The sequence below is a fragment of the Littorina saxatilis genome, linkage group LG3 (assembly GCF_037325665.1).
Source record: "Littorina saxatilis isolate snail1 linkage group LG3, US_GU_Lsax_2.0, whole genome shotgun sequence".
NCBI classification, from domain to species: domain Eukaryota; kingdom Metazoa; phylum Mollusca; class Gastropoda; order Littorinimorpha; family Littorinidae; genus Littorina; species Littorina saxatilis.
The window spans coordinates 57,100,635-57,115,123 of NC_090247.1; the positions used below are offsets into that span (position 1 = coordinate 57,100,635).

Consider the following 14,489-nt stretch of genomic DNA (forward strand, 5'->3'; position numbering starts at 1 on the left):
GTAACATGCCCTGGCTGCGAATAAAGAGCAAGCGAATCATTATATGCGCATCGGGAAAAGAGATACCGAGTCCTGACGAGGTCCATTCTTGTTCACGTTACTCGGCTAACATGACATCGATCTCAACACTGCCGATAGAACAAAGGACCCCGTGTCTCTGAGGCATATTGGAGCTGCTGTTAACCCGTGATTTGTAAACATGTAAAACAGTTTACAATGTTTTACAAATCACGTAAATGCGGCCGATATTTTCTTGTCATCTCCAAAGTCAAGGGATCTATTAGATTTTTTTTTCTCAATACTTTATTGTCCCATCGCTGGGAAATTCGGGTCGCTTCCTCCCAGTCGGGAAAGCTATAGTAGCAACAGAGTCGCGCTACCCCAAAGTCAAGGGATCTATTAGAATTGTTGTTGTCTTTCTTTGCTATGCTGAAAATCGTAATATTTTACCTATCCGGCCCAAACCACCCCCCACCACCCAGCATAGAGGCTCTAAACAACAAATATTAATAATAATAAAAGGCATGTATTACTTTGTGGAATGCGATATTTTTACATTTTTACATTTTTACAAATCGCGGTTTTAGGTTCGACGTAATTTGTAAAAAGTGTTTACATTTTTACAAATCACGGGTTAACAAAGAGACCCATGACGTTGTGAAGCAACATCGTCATCCCTCATTCCACCGAGCAAATTGACTCGACGAACGAGCGGCAGTCACGCACACACTCCCGGCTTGCTTCTAGAGTAAATGCTAATCTGTCAGGCGCCAAAAATCCACGAACAGACGCATGGTCAGCTTCAAACTGGTGAGAAGGTCAAACACCTTTTAATCGAGATCTTATTGTGCACTTGATCACGATTTGTGCCTGGCCCTGGGTTATACGCGTCTGAAATGAGTTTTATTGTGGGCCTTTAAACATTTTAGCTGGGTCCCTCAACCTTTAAGCTGGGTTTCTAATTCGCGCCTGAATCACGATATTTTCGTTTTGAAATTAGTGCCTTTTACGTCCTTCCTACGTATTTTATTTGAGTTCATCTAGTGTTGAGTTCATCTAGTGTTGAGTTCATCTAGTGTTGAGTTCGTCTAGTGTTGAGTTCATCTAGTGTTGAGTTCATCTAGTGTTGAGTTCATCTAGTGTTGAGTTCGTCTAGTGTTGAGTTCGTCTAGTGTTGAGTTCATCTAGTGTTGAGTTCGTCTAGTGTTGAGTTCATCTAGTGTTGAGTTCGTCTAGTGTTGAGTTCATCTAGTGTTGAGTTCGTCTGGTGTTGAGTTCATCTAGTGTTGAGTTCGTCTGGTGTTGAGTTCATCTAGTGTTGAGTTCGTCTAGTGTTGAGTTCGTCTAGTGTTGAGTTCGTCTAGTGTTGAGTTCATCTAGTGTTGAGTTCATCTAGTGTTGAGTTCATCTAGTGTTGAGTTCGTCTAGTGTTGAGTTCATCTAGTGTTGAGTTCGTCTAGTGTTGAGTTCATCTAGTGTTGAGTTCATCTAATGTTGAGTTCGTCTAGTGTTGAGTTCATCTAGTGTTGAGTTCATCTAATGTTGAGTTCGTCTAGTGTTGAGTTCATCTAGTGTTGAGTTCATCTAGTGTTGAGTTCATCTAGTGCGTCTTACACTGAAGGCTGTGAATTTTTTTATTCGCTCTCTGTTGAGGCTCTTTATATTTTTTCATTGTCTTTTTCATTTTCATTTTTATTACTTTATTGTCCCATCGCTGGAAAATTCGGGTCGCTTCCTCCCAGTGGAAAGCTAGCACTGAAGGCTGTGAAATTTTTATTCGCTCCCTGTTGAGGCTCTTTATATTGTTTCATTGTCTTTTTCATTTTCATTTTCATTACTTTATTGTCCCATCGCTGGGAAATTCGGGTCGCTTCTTCCTAGTGGAAAGCTAGCAGCAGCAGACTCGCGCTACCCAGGTGTCTGCGTGTTTAGGTGTATTCTAGCTGCCACTTGCACGTATGGCAGAAGGACCAAGGTCGTTTACGTGCCACAGTGGTGACACGGGGGTGGAACATGGATACCGTCTCTGAGTCTGCACATAAAATAGACCCGTGTCCGTGCCGGCCCGGGTTCAAACCTGCGATCATAGGATCACAAGTCTAGTGCTCTACTAACTGAACTACCGGGCCCAATCATATGATTTCAATAGGGTTCGTCCTAATCACGAAAGTTGATCTTTTTACCTGGATTCTTTGTTTACGCCGCTAGCACGAGTTCCTATGGTGCACTTTATTTACGAAAATGTCGAGTTTTAACTGAGTTTTTCTTACGCAGGTAAACTGGGTTCCAATATTGCGCCTATAGTGACACGGTTTCGATGTTTATTGGGTCTCCCTGGTACGTCTCTAAATTGGTTTCCTGTGGTGCGCCTTTTTGAGGAAGCGTTGAGTTTTAATGGGGTTGCTGTTTTGTCTCTAAACTGGGTTCCTATATTGTGCGGCTTTTTGTAAAGCTATGGCTTGTATTTGGGTCTCCGTAGCGGACATCTCTAATGCTGGTTCTGAGCGCGCGCCAAGTTACAACATGGAAAGCAGTTTTGATTTTTTTAACGGGGTAAATGTTATGACTCAAAACACGAAAGACCACTTAGTTTGATTGTATCCTGATAACATCTCAATTGTGCTGTTTTCACGCGAACGATACCAACCGGTGCGTGTCTTATATGAGTCCGTAGTTTGCGTTTTAACACAAATACTTTTCAGAAAAAAAGGGGCTTCGATCTTTTCTTATAAGGGTACCGATCCCGCTTTTTGAGATGACATGTTCGACACTTTCTCTTTATATTTTTTTTAAATTTGCCGCTTTTAAATGCGCCTCTTGCGTTACGCAATTTCATATTTAATTGGGTTCCAATCACGCTTTTTCAGATGAAGCATTTGGCACTTTTATTTTATTTTTTGGCTGGACCCTAATGGGCCTCTTCAAATTCACAATTCGACAGTTTTATTTTAATTAGGTGCTTGCCGTGCCTCTTCAAGCAAAACGTTGTGTCTCTTTATGTCACAACTGGCATACAAATTTAAAACATGCTGCAGCTAAATCGCGTTCAGCTGAGTTTGCACTCTGTCAATCAACTAATAGGGTCGTTGACAACGTAAGGCGTCTGTTGCGTACGACTATCACAGATTGGTCCCTCAGGATTTGAACTAACGAACTAACTAACAAACAGGGGCTTCGACAAGGTACAGAATCTGATTAACGATTTATATCTTACCTCACTAACATTAAATTTCGTTAGCGAAATATAGAATCTCTCCTCCAATGGTACCGCCCTGATATGGCCCTGGCCCTTCGTGGTCGGCTGGGCGTTAAGCAAACAAACAAACAAACAAACAAACAAATCCTCCAATGGTCCCCCCAGATTTGTCCTAATTAACCATCAGTCCCTCGAGTGTCCGACTGCATACAATTAAGCGCCATGATAGAACTCATTATCAAGTCTTATAATGAGAATTTGTAGGTTTTAGTATCTTCTTAAACATTGATTTTGGAACTATTTCATTTTTAACTAACCAACTCACTAACTCACTCAATAGCTAACTCACTAACTCACGAATTCACGAACTCGCGAACTCATGAACTCACTAGCTAACCAGCTCCCTAACTAACTAACTAACTAACTAACTAACTCACTCACTCACTCACACACTCACTAATTCACTAACTCACAAACAGGATCGTTAACGAAACGTTAAATCTGTCGGCCTGCGGTCAACATAGATTGGTCTCTTGAGATCAAATTAATCATCAGTTCCTCCGTGTCCTAGCGCATAACATCCAGCGCCATGACGTAACTCATCAACACGCAGTCAACACGCATCCCCACGTCGAAAATTAGGCTTGTCATTTCCGCTGACGAGTGCATTTGGAGGACACGAGAGAGCGACTTTTGGCCCTAGAGGGGGGGCTGACAAGACCACTCCTACGTTGCTCGGTATTGATCTGAACACACTGGGATTTGCCGTGGGATCGGGCTGCAGGATAGAAACCACAGGTTGCGGGGGAAGCGACCGAACACTTGGTACGGAACTGAGACGAATGACGTTAGGCCAAAAAAAAAAATTGTCTGTTTCTGGTAACATGGCTAAAAGAAATAGGGTCGGTAGGTCGGGATTTTTTTATTTTATTTTTTAAAAAATTTTTTTTTTTTACCCCAAATGTAGACCAATAAAACTAACTTTAAAAATCGCGCAAAGAGACTGGATTCACTATACATAGAGACAAGACACTCAACACATTTACAAATCGTCAGCGGACTTTCGTTTTCACACGTTTTTGTTGTTCATTTTCTCACCCTGTCCTTTACCACCAAAAAAAAAAAAAAAATTTTTGAGTTTGGAAAAAAAAAGTTTAGGGTCGGCGCCGAAATTTAGGGTCGGTCGGGTGACCAGAAACAGACAATTTTTTTTTGCCTTATCTTTTTCTCGGTTCTGTACTCGTTTGCATGTACAGACACAGTATAAATATAGGAGTTGCGGTGGGATCGGGCTGCAGGATAGAAATTATAGGTGACGGGCAAAATGATCGAACATTCAGTGCAGAACCGAGACAAGTGCCGTTATCTTTGTCACGGTTTTTGTCTGTACTCGTTTGTAAGGACACAAGTATAAATATAGGGTTTACGGGGAGAACGACCGAGGACTAAGTACGGAACCGAGACCAATTTTAAGTGACGTCATTTGGTTTGTCTCAGGCTGACGGTGTAATGTCCGTTAGGTGGTAGCAGTGCGTCACCGAGGGTCCCGGCCGTTCCTTTAAGGGCTTCAAACGCGGAGACTGCCGTGTGAAACGAGGCAGAAAACAAACTTGCACTGGTCCCGCATAGCCATATCGGTTAAAATGACGTTAAAAAACAACCAACAAACCAACAAACCTTTGAGAGCAGAACAGAACGGAGGTAACACCTGCAGTCCCAGACGAGACGTCCTCTCCGCAACCTCTGTATTTATCGGTGTCGGGACGATGCAGACGGATTTAGTTCCCGGGTGATGGCACGCAAGGCAACATGGCACGGTCCGGAACAGTCTATGGGGAGAAGTGTTTATGTGGTCGGAAGCAAAACAACAGGCCTGAAAGTGGCGAGTAACTGGCGAGAAGAAATGTTCATCTACTCGCCAAATGCGAGTAAAGTTGCTGACACAAATTGTTGGTTCGGCTAGTAAAGTTTGTTCTTTGGCTAGTAAATGTTTAGAATCACTGAAAAAAAAGTTACTTTCAGGGCTGAACAACCAGCGTGTTTACTACCTGTGTACTGAATTTTGTGTGTTGGGGAAAGGGGGCAGGAGGGGGGGCGGGCGTTGATTGGAGGGGGAGTGTGGGCAAACCTAGGATTGTTCGTGCATCGCTCAGATCCCGTTTTGAAAAGTACGTGAAGGTCGCATTATAATGAGACGAGACGAGACGAGACGAGACAAAAATTGACAAAGCAAGAAAAGACAGGAAACACGCCCAGATCTGAAAAGTCGTGATGTGGCGAGGCAAAGCAATTTTAAAGTGGTTATACCCAAATAGGCTTCACAAGCAAGATGACAGATGAAATCAATATAAACAGTGCGTCTTGTTTTTGTTGTAGTTGTTGTTGTTGATTTTGCGGGGGTTGTGGGGCTGGGGGGGGGGGGGGGGGGTGGTCACAGAGGACGTTTGGTCGGCAACAAAAACAAGCAAAGGTATAGATCCATCCATCTACGGTTGAAAATTCAGTTTTTCATAGTTCAAGCAACCAGAAAGAGCAAATCTACATAACTATCCGTTCATTCTTTCTGAAGTACAATACCTCCACTTTCGCAGGCGAAGATAGAAACCCATTTGAAATTGTACGTTGCACGTGCAAACCCAGCCTAAGGCCGCGTGGGTTGAGTGGGAGTGACAGAAGAGAAGAGAATGCAAACTGATCGTTTCGAACCGCCCCACGGGGCCGCCGGGAACGGGGCGTTGTTGAGAGTACTGTTGGAGCTGAAGTGTCGCGTTGCTATGTGGCTGAGAGCTTTGTGTACCTACGCTTTTGTATTGGGATTTGAGAGTGTTTGCTTAGTTATGCTGTCCTGTTTTGACTTTTGTGTGTGTTGGGAAGCAGCAAAGGGTGAGATGATTTAAACCTGTTTCTATGCTTGATGGCATAGAAGAAGAAGAAATTCCAATAAAGACTAAAACGATGTTTGTTTTAGCGTTTGTGTATCCCCGGGGAAACAGCAAAGACTAAAATGATTATGTTCCTGTTTTGTTTGTGGCTTTGGGAAACAGCAGAGACTAATATGCATTTGAGACAAATGATGGTCTTAACCTGTGTAACAACTTGAATCAATGTCTACTGGTGAATATGATTGCCTACACGATAAGTCATATTATTTGTTAGTTGAGAAATGGAACCTTTGATGTCAGAAAACAAGTGTTATCCTTGTTTTAGTTTTTAACAAGAAATTCCTCCGATAGGAACTACACCCCCGTCAAAGGGAAATAACCTTCTCAGTTGGTGGCAGTGAGAATGGTTATTTCCCTTTGACCAACGGGGGTGTCCGTCTATACCAGGCCTTGTATAATTTTAATCCACCAATAACTCCCTAACCGTGTGTTTGACTGGTCCCAATTTTTGTACGGACCGTCTCAGGAATGTATAGAACCTGTTCACCAAGTTTGGTGACGATCGGTCCGTTCATTCTTGAGATCTACTTGCGAACACAAACACATCGAGTGAAACCTATACACACCCCTATACCGGGGGTGTAAAAATGTTTTCTCTCATTTTTTTCATTACTTAACTCATTGTCTCCCAGGTACGGATATATCCGTACCCACTCATATGGCTCTATCTGACCTGGTACGGATATATCCGTACATAGAGTCACTTCAGTTGCTTCCTGTAACGTCGATCTAACGCCTGCATTCCAGCGTGTTGATACACAGTTTCTACACAGTTACTACAATTCTGAGTGACCTGCTGCAGCACAGCTGGTCTCGGCTAAAAAAAAACTTGGACAGCATAGGTGGGGTAGAAAGTGTTAACTGTCCCATCGCTGGGAAATTAGGGTCGCTTCCTTCCAGTGGAAAGCTAGCAGCAACGGAGTCGCGCTACTCAGGTTGTCATGCAGACACCTCTAGGTAGTATTTTCTCTCTGCCCTTTTTATGTCTACTGTGTAGGCAGACATTTCAAAGGAAACCGTGACTTAGCTTGATGTAAATGCAAACAGAAAGGGAATAGCAGCAAACATGCACACTCCTGTGATTTGAAGGAAGAAAATTACATGTGGGGGAACAAAGACTGCCTTCTGTGCAAAGCATGGTGTTTTTTTTTTATAAATCTCTTTGGAATATTGTGTCCTGGTTTTCTTTTATGTAGTTCCCTAAACTCTTGGAAATGTTGAAGCTTTTAAGCATTGCGAGAGATGGAAAAGCTCTCTCTCTCTCTCTTTCTCTCTCTCTCTCTCTCTCTCTCTCTCTCTCTCTCTCTCTCTCACTTTCTCTCTCTCTCTCTCTCTCTCACACACACACACACACACACACACACACACACACACACACACGCACGCACGCACGCACGCACACACACACACACACACACACACACACACACACACACACACACACACACACACAAGAATTCAATCACTGAGCGAGTGGCTATAAAAGACTCAAGAATCGTTTGAAATCTCTGATAAACTCTTTTGAGACATTCATGAACTATTCCTTATCAATTGAATTTCGATTATTTTAATACAAAAGCAAATCATAAAAGATAAAAGACGTAGAAAGTAATATTTTTTGCATACATTTCAAAATCCACAATCAAATAACAAGAAAGGTAAATTATTGGAACGTTTGATCTATGGATTAGTTCCAAAGCACATTCAGCTAAGTCTGTTATTTATTTGTTGCATTTTCCTCGTTAGTCTGTCTGTCTAATATAAATTTAGACCATTGGGTCGACGTGCTTGTGAATTTCTTGTGTGTTTAAAAAAATCAAAAAAAATGGTTTTTTTTTTTTTTTTTAATTCCTAAATGTTATTTAGGTCTATATATTTTATAACATGACAGAAGAGTATATTATTAGAAAAGGTGTACTTGTAAAAAAAATAAAAAAATAAAAAAAACGCTTCCTGGTGACGTTCTGTTTACATTTGCTTGAACAATTATTCAGCTCGATTTCTTGGGTGGGATTGGAAAAAAGGGAGAGAGAAAACAAAACAACCCTGACTTCTGTCTCAAAATGTCGACGATGTTTGTGTCAATGGACACGATTTCTGGAAATAACTCTGTCAGTGTCCGCTCGATATGATTACTTTTTGTCAACACATAAATACAAATAAAGCCCAACTACACAGGCATAAGGGAGCTCATTGTTTATTGTCAGGCTGTTGGCGTGTTTGCATCTTGCCTAATATGTCGTCAAAGAATACAACTGTCCACAGAGTATTCAAACAACAACAACATCAACGAAGACGACAGAGAGAAGTTTCAACAACAACAACAACAACAACAACAACAACAACAACAACGACAAAAACAACAACAACAACGACAAACAACAACAACAACAACGACAAACAACAACAAACAACAACAACGACAAACAACAACAACAACGACAAACAACAATAACAACAACAACAAACAACAACAACAACAACAACAACCAACAAACAACAAACAACAAACGACAAAGACAAACAACAACAACAACGACAACAACAACAAGAGTTTTTTTCCCGAACGTGGTGTGTGGATCAGTCATCACCGTGGTTCTGGAACAATTTAAAGCCACACTCCTTCCCAAAACCGTTTGGCCAGGCTTTTACTAAGGATTAGATCTTCCTTCCACTTTGTCACATACCAAAAATAAACAGCCTGGGTGTTCGTAGTGCACAGTAGAAGCTGCTACACTACATTGGGTGTGCACGTTAAAGATCCCACGATTGACAAAAGGGTCTTTCCTGGCAAAATTGCTTAGGCACAGTTAATAATTGTCTACCTATTCCCGTGTGACTTGGAATAATAGGCCGTGAAAGGTAAATATGCGCCGAAATGGCTGCAATCTACTGGCCGTATAACATTTCATCTCACACGGCATCACTGCAGAGCGCCTAGAACTGTACCCACGGAATATGCGCGATATAAGCGTCATTGATTGATTGATTGATTGATAGATTACGTAAACGCTAGTAGTGGATTTTCAAAATAATTAATTTGTCAATAAAATCACCACAGCAAGTCAGGGTTTTTTTTTTAGTATGTGTCCAAGTGAAGGAATGGTCTTATCTTTCGTAAAAGCCTGGCTAGATCTGAGATGGTGAATTGAACAGTTTTCACAAGAAGGTGTACGTGTGCCTTGAATTTTCAGCTCCCAATTTCCCGGCTGGTTCTAGTGTGACTTTGGTCAGAGTGTAAAACCCAAATTCATACATATCTTCCCATTCTTTCGCTCAAACCTTCTATAGATCTATCTATTTCCGCGCCCAAACTTTGTATTTTTCAATCAATTTTAGCACTAACATTGATATCTATCGATTTGTTTACGTTTTATATTTGTATATATTTTCGCGTCAAAACTTCTTTTTTTTTGGAGACCAATCTATTTCTTCAACCGACATTTTCATAGATTTGTTCCATTTCCGCGCCATTTCCGTACGTACGCCCTGAGAATCATTCCTTCATTAAAGAAAGTCAATATGGCATCTCCTACTTTGGTAGGTTCATTTCCTGCTGCACCGACATTGTCCTCCGTCGCATTTCCTGAATGCAACATCTACCGTTTGCAAATAGACCTGGCTGGCTTCATGAAACTAATGAAAAGCAGTGCTTTTATACACGGCTCTATTCAAAGGAATTGTAATTGAAAAAAAAGCGTTCTGTATATCAAAATCTAAAAGACGATACTTCTATATAGTTTTATGATTAATGTCACATTACAAGTAATGTGCATGTGGTTTGGTTACAAGACTTCAACACATACCCAGCTCATAAGAAAATATAGCTGACATTACGAACATTGCTTGAACTTATTTTGCTTAGCCTACTCTTCTGATGGGCTGTGAGAGAGATGCGCATGATTATGATGGATCCTCATTAATGAAGTATTCAACAATAACCGCTCGAAGATACCCAGGTCAATCAACTATCTTGTAAGTCAGCATGGATTCAATCAGGCATTTACCGAGGAAAGCAGCATCCGCCCATTTGGACACATGCAAAATAATCTACAACGTGGCTGCTTTGTACTGAGTAAGATGTGAATCAATACTGAGGTCCAGTTACCAGTACGTGTTACTAGTACGTGTACGTGTACATATGACGTCACACGTACGCGCACTGGAAACTTGGTCCAGATTTATAAGGCCTGACATTTCGAAACTGCAACATGTAGCAGACGATCTTATCACAGACGTTCAATTAAATGCAAGAACATTATTTCCATACTTATATCTTTTTGCGTCTCACTGGTGTGTTTTGTGTGCATGCATAGCTGAAACGCACAGGCGCGCACACACAAGATACAAGATATTTATTCACCAATTTTGCAAAAGGATTTCATCTTGGCACGGCACGGTAAAAATAAAATAAAAACCAACCAGACACATGTGCAGACACACATCACCATGCTATTCCACACACACATAAGACGCAGACACATTTATACAGTCAGCGATATCTGATAATGACAGCTTCTTATAAAAGCCGAGAATGAAAAGCCACAGAACGATTATCATGACAAGCATGTGATATCGCGTTTAGTATAATCATGGGATGTCCTTTCACACAACGCGCAGACACATTGATCGGCACGGTGACCTAGTGGTAAGGCGTCCGCCCCGTGATCGGGAGGTCGTGGGTTCGAACCCCGGCCGGGTCATACCTAAGACTTTAAAATTGGCAATCTAGTGGCTGCTCCGCCTGGCGTCTGGCATTATGGGGTTAGTGCTAGGACTGGTTGGTCCGGTGTCAGAATAATGTGACTGGGTGAGACATGAAGCCTGTGCTGCGACTTCTGTCTTGTGTGTGGCGCACGTTATATGTCAAAGCAACACCGCCCTGATATGGCCCTTCGTGGTCGGTTGGGCGTTAAGCAAACAAACAAACAAACAAACAAAATTGATCCAGAATGCGATATCAGATATTATGTCAGCCAAGCAATAATGGCTATAAAGCCTCTACCTCACGACGCTCTCTGCACAAAGCTTAGGCACTGAACTTTGATAAGTAGACTTTGCAAAATATTTGCTTATTCCAATTCGGGCTTAATTAAGGAAGCCCTTAGCATGACCCGCATGTTTGTTTGTTTGTTTGTTTGTTTGCTTTACGCCCAGCCGACCACGAAGGGCCATATCAGGGCGGTGCTGCTTTGACATATAACGTGCGCCACACACAAGACAGAAGTCGCAGCACAGGCTTCATGTCTCACCCAGTCACATTATTCTGACACCGGACCAACCAGTCCTAGCACTAACCCCATAATGCCAGAAGCCTGGCGGAGCAGCCACTAGATTGCCAATTTTAAAGTCTTAGGTATGACCCGGCCGGGGTTCGAACCCACGACCTCCCGCTCACGGGGCGGACGCCTTACCACTAGGCCACCGTGCCGGTTTTTGACCCGCATGTCATATTATACTTTCTCTTTTTGCCAGTTCCTTTTGCGTGCGTATACCACTTACAAATATTATGACAGACTCTATATCTGATACTGACATGCTTCTAATAAGGCGTTGTTGGCCGAGCACAACATGTAATTTACAGCACACTAACCATATGTGACCCTCAACCACGGAATGAGTCGCATGTCACCTTTGCATGATTTTTAGATTTTTACATTTTCTTTAGAAAAGAGCGAAAACTTTTTGAGTTATAAGCCTGTGACAAAGGTGATCCTCACACTGATACCTTACACCCCCCGGACGTATATAAGGCCTAGCGCAGAACCCTGCTCCCCCCCCCCCTCCCCATCGCATTTTTATTTTTTATTTTCATACAAAGCCGGGTTTTCCCGTGTAACATGCCCCTAATGGCTTTGCCGTGAGGGCGTAAAACTTACATTTTCTCCCTGCGAGGTGACATCCGACTCATTCTGTGGTGGCGGGTCACATATTGCAATGTCGCAATATACAGGGATATAGTTTATTCGGCAACTTTGTCTAAATTACCATAAACGTATCGGCAATTTTCGGAAGTTTGAGGCCGTCTTTGGCATAATTTTTCTGCCACCATTCCAAAAAAAAGTTCGGGAGCCTTCCCGAAATGGCGGTTAAGTCTTGGACGATTTGAAAGAATGTTTGGTGTTTTACCGTCCTCCAGTTCCAGACAGCATCCCTGAATGTGTATTGTTATGGATTTTTCGTGAAGGTCGCGTCTGACGTCATCAAAGCCATCCGGGTCAATCATATTTCCTGCACGCGACCAAATGTTATCCCCGTGGCGCTAGCCATTTAGCAAATACTACACTGGCCAGCAACAATTACACGCGATCAAAACAGGAAACATTTACTCGGTGGGAAGGGTATGTCGAGTATATTTCAATTTTCTGATAATGTAGAATTTCCAGATTCCAATTTTCTCGGTGTGAAGCAAACGTATCCACCTAAATTGCATGTAATTTTAGTGTTGTTGTTTTTAACGCAATTGCGACTGTATCCTGTTTTCGAGCGGAGCTTGAAATATCGTGATAATTGCACATTTTACTCGGTGAAGCAAATAAAGCTCATGTTTTCGCAAGAACGACAATATCCTGTTTTTGTATTTGGAGTGTTACAGCTATATGCCACAGCAAATATCAAAATCGATCTGAGCGCGGCGGGGTGCGGTTTTGGAAAACTCTTGTGACGCTCGGTTTGGTTTTGTATTGTTTACTTTCTAATAAACTGATGGCATGCTAGACCGATTTTTAAGTGGGTGTTGATCGTTAGTTGCGGTCCATGCTCAAGCAGGTCGGGACAAAATAATGCACTTTACGCTCTAGAAACACTGAATAAGGAATACTTGCAGGCAACAAATAGCAAAGCAACGATTTCACAGCATGATAAACGCCACCTCGCAACCAGAATTTTGCAAAGATTGGAAACTACGAGTTTTAGAAATGAAACAGTCTCAAATGTTCAGTTACACAGACAGACCGATATAGACAGAAAGACAGAGGCAGATAGACGGAAAGACAGAGGCACGCAAGCACGCCTCAAGTAGGTATGCACGCACGCACACACACACACACACACACACAACAGACACACACACACACGCACAACCGACGAAACCAGGCCTGCTGACAACTGTTTGGCGTAGTGACCGATTGGAAGCGCTTGTTCGAGACGTCATCGGAGGTAAAAAGGGAGGCAACAAATAATCCCATAGAACCAAGAAATCTAAGCAAGGTTTTGCTGCCTGGACTTTAGGTTGTCTGCCCCTTCCTCCGTGATTTGTCAAGTGTCGAATGTGATTTATTTTCTAGACAGAATTGTGTTTATTCTTGTTTCTCCTGTACTGCCGTGTGCGCGAATACAGCGGACACAGTAACATCTTGTCACTTTAAAGTGCACGTGGTCACGGTAGCTCAGTTGGTAGAGCACTGGACTTGTGATCGGAAGGTCGCAGGATCGAATTCGGGCCGGGACACGGGTCAACTTTATGTGCAGACCCAGAGACGGAAGCCATGTCCCACCCCCGTGTCATCACAATGGCACGTAAAAGACCTTGGTCATTCTGCCATAAGTGCAGGTGGCTGAATACACCTAAACACGCAGACACCTGGGTAGCGCGACTCCGTTGCTGCTAGCTTTCCACTGGGAGGAAGCGACCCGAATTTTTCAGCGATGAAAATGAAATGAAAATGATAGATGTTTATTTTAGAGTGTGATGGAGCAAGTGTACAAAACTGCTTTACACACACACACACACACACACAAACACACACACACCGTCACACACACACACACACACACACACACACACACACACACACACACATATAAATGAAAAGACAAAAGACAGAGAAAGAAAAGAAAAGTGTAATACTTGCACACACCAGAAATGGATTAAACTAGAAGTAGTTCTCATTCACTTGTGCGCACACTTGTTACCCCTACAGGCACTCCTGCTGATAGATAATAATTATGCAAACAAAATGAGCGTTTATTAGACATGGTTTTATAGGACAAGCAAGAATGGCAAGGGAAACAATGATAACATTAAAAGCAGGAACATCAGACAAATGTTGACGGGAAAGAATGAGAAAGGACGGAGAAGTCTTACTTACAACTCCAGAAGCAGAAGAAGAAGAATAAGACGCAGGGAAAAAAAAGTGAAACAACTTGAACGGAAGCGAGATTGAAAGTTTGACGTCGAATACCCAGAGGGCTGTAAAGAAACAAATCCAGAGAAGAGAGGACGAGGGGGAGGGGGGGGGGGTTGGGGGGGGGGTTGTGGGGGGAGGGGGGGTACGCAAAGGGGATGAAACTAAGAGAAAAAATCTCTCTCGTGTCACTTTTTCTCCACATGCTGTCTGTCAAGAAAAATT

At 42.5% G+C, this 14,489-nt stretch overlaps 1 protein-coding gene and 1 non-coding gene across 2 annotated transcripts in view; one reads left to right on the top strand and one right to left on the bottom strand.

The window, feature by feature from the left end:
• LOC138962749 (uncharacterized) overlaps positions 1 to 14,489 on the top strand; it is a 95,883-nt gene that overhangs the window by 45,470 nt on the left and 35,924 nt on the right. The window lies entirely within an intron of this gene.
• On the bottom strand, positions 11,498 to 11,569 carry Trnat-cgu (transfer RNA threonine (anticodon CGU)). The gene has a single exon. It is a non-coding gene; the product is annotated as a tRNA-Thr (tRNA).